Raw genomic sequence first — 2878 nt, forward strand, 5'->3', positions numbered from 1 at the left:
ACAGGTTAAAACAAACACTGATTTAAGTGACACAAGTCAGGTTAGGTGGAGCCACCAGTACTCCAGAACTGGTGTGTATTCTGTAATGGAATGGCGGACAGTGTTGATTGCACGTTCCTGCTGGCCGGTTCCGTTTTTACTGTGTTTTCTGTTTGACCAATCCAGCCCCATCCAATTCCCCCACTCTGGCTGGTTTTTAGTGTTGCCAGAGGAACTAATCCGTGAGCAGTGGCATAGAAATGTAGATGATACAGATCTTATAAATCATACTGCCAATATATCACAAGATTTGTATTAGTACAATATATTTACCAATGACCTTTTCAATGATTTTCAACAATATAACCGATGCCAACGATGCGAAGGAACAAGTGGCAGGCATGCGCAAGAACACACAGCGCCATCTAGGATTCGGCAACAGTAAGAGAGCCTTCATAATCATAACATATGACCCAAGTCGAAGAGGGCTGACAATCGTAAACTTTCAGCAGGGTTTGGCTTTTGGTTAACCGATGTTTCGGATGACCGACTTTCAGATAATCGAAGCTCTACTGTAGAAATAAAAATTAAATATCTTCGTAGTTATCGCATGACAATGAAACTGCAAATTAAGTTTAAAAAAGTGTTGGTTGCTTCAAAGAAATCACACCAATAATGGAATTTTCCAGCATTATTTTTGTAACTTCTTCCTTGACTATCAAAATTATTAAAATGTTCACAACTTCCATTGTGTACCTGATTAGGTACACACCGGGCTTTTGTGAAGTGTGTTGTGCCCGATTGTGTACATGTTGCTATGCATTTCATTAATGCTTTTTTAGTGTTTGACTGCCTTGGTGGTTTGTAAAATTTGATCTTGATTGCTTAAATAAATACCTCAGACTATCGTGTACTCTGTCGAGCACATGATTGCTTAATTTCTTAGGTAAATTAATTTTTCTAGGTATCCCTTGAGGTGCACAGAGAAAAATTGAATAAACATAATGAAATCATTGTTTTTGTGGAAAATTGCGAAGCCTACATACTACCTTTCTCGTTATACTTAAACGTTTGACATAATAAAACCGATTACGGATTTTTGCCATTATTAATGAAAAGTTCAGTGGAAAATAAAATAGTCCGGAAAACTGCTGAAGTCGTGAACTTGTTAAATTGTTATATATAAAGTAATGTAAATTTTTAAAATCATTTTACACTATTTAAATTTTTAAGAATAAGTAAAATAATTATAAATTTTACTTTAAAAGTAATGTTAAGTTGGTTTTTATTCCCTAGTAAGAAAATCTTCTCTGGATTAACATTAAAAGATAAAAATATTAGCAATTTTTGAAATTTAAAGTATTTGTTTAAAACTATTAACCTTCTAAGTGACATCGCGCCATTCAACGTTAGGTCAACGTATAATGCAAATGACAACATCTGTAATTGATATTTCACAATGTATTATTTATAGTAATAAACTAAAAAAACAAACACTATTAATTTATCCACATGGGGTCTTTATTCTTTCGTAAATGCTGTTACTAGACTACAGCTGATTTTAGCTTTGCATATCATCATAGGAACTGCCTGCTTGTGGGAGTCACTCTTCACACGAGTTATTTTGTTTGTTGATAACTAAAGTTGTTTGCCTCTCCTATAGTGTTTTATATCAGACTTAACCTTTTTTAAAATCATAATACAGGTCATAAATATGTAAAATACTAACAAGGACTCTTTTTGTTTGGTATAAAACTCACTTGCTGAAATAATTGTGTGACTTCGAGATTTTGAGGGGTTTTCAACAGATACAAACAGCATTTTTTTGTTTGTGCGATTTTTTGAAGTAAATCTGCAAGTTTTATATTTTGTTATTTGTAATTAATTTGTGTTTATTTATATATTTTGGATGTTTATTTGAGTAAGTTCAATAATACAATTTACTGAACTTACAATATGCTGCGCTAAATGTAAAAATGTAAATGAAAAAAGTTTGACTCTTTTAAACAGTTAATAACTTTTTAACGTTGTATGATAACTAATTTTAGTTATCATTTTACTATTCTGTAGTTTTGGTGAAAAAGAAATTAATGATTATAATTATTATGACGCGGACTTATGTTTTGTAGCTCCATATATTCAATGGTTTCAATGCTGTTGCTCATTATGTTAATTTAAATAATCTGAAAGGACAGTAATAACATTTATAGATCATTTTTACCCAAGGTAGTACTCCTTACAGAACAAAATTATAGTAATAAAAACTCACGTACTACAACATTGAAAGTATTAATGTCAGCCATTACAAAGTCATCACACTGACATGTTCTGTATCAACCATGCCTTGTAATGTTTTTTTATTTATTTAATGATAGAAATCAAATTTGTTGATTTATTAGACTTTTAAATCAATATTTTTATTGCTATTTTCAACTTTACATTTAATAGGCAGTCAACTTATTTTTCTAATTTACACACATTTAATTTATTTTAAACATTGAAAAATAAAAACAAAAATTAGTAGTTATTGAAGCAGAATGAGACTTATTAAAAATAATTATTACAAAATAGCTCATTTTGTTCAATCACTTTGATAATTTATAAATGAAATTAAATATAGTCTAAATATACTTAAAAATAAAATAATGTACAATTATCATTATTAAAAATATAGTTTGAAAATATATAATTTAAAGTATACCCTAACACATGACTAAATAAAACGGTAGCATATATCAATACATTAATGGGTCTGTGTTAGTCACTAAAGTTAGGAGTTATTAAGCTCAAAAGTGTACATCATAATTGCAATTCAAAAATATATTTACACTATAAAATGGGTTTTGAATAAGTAATGATCCACATAATTTTATTTTCAGTGGTAGATCTGGTATATATC

The sequence above is a fragment of the Homalodisca vitripennis genome, chromosome 3 (assembly GCF_021130785.1).
Source record: "Homalodisca vitripennis isolate AUS2020 chromosome 3, UT_GWSS_2.1, whole genome shotgun sequence".
NCBI classification, from domain to species: Eukaryota; Metazoa; Arthropoda; class Insecta; order Hemiptera; family Cicadellidae; genus Homalodisca; species Homalodisca vitripennis.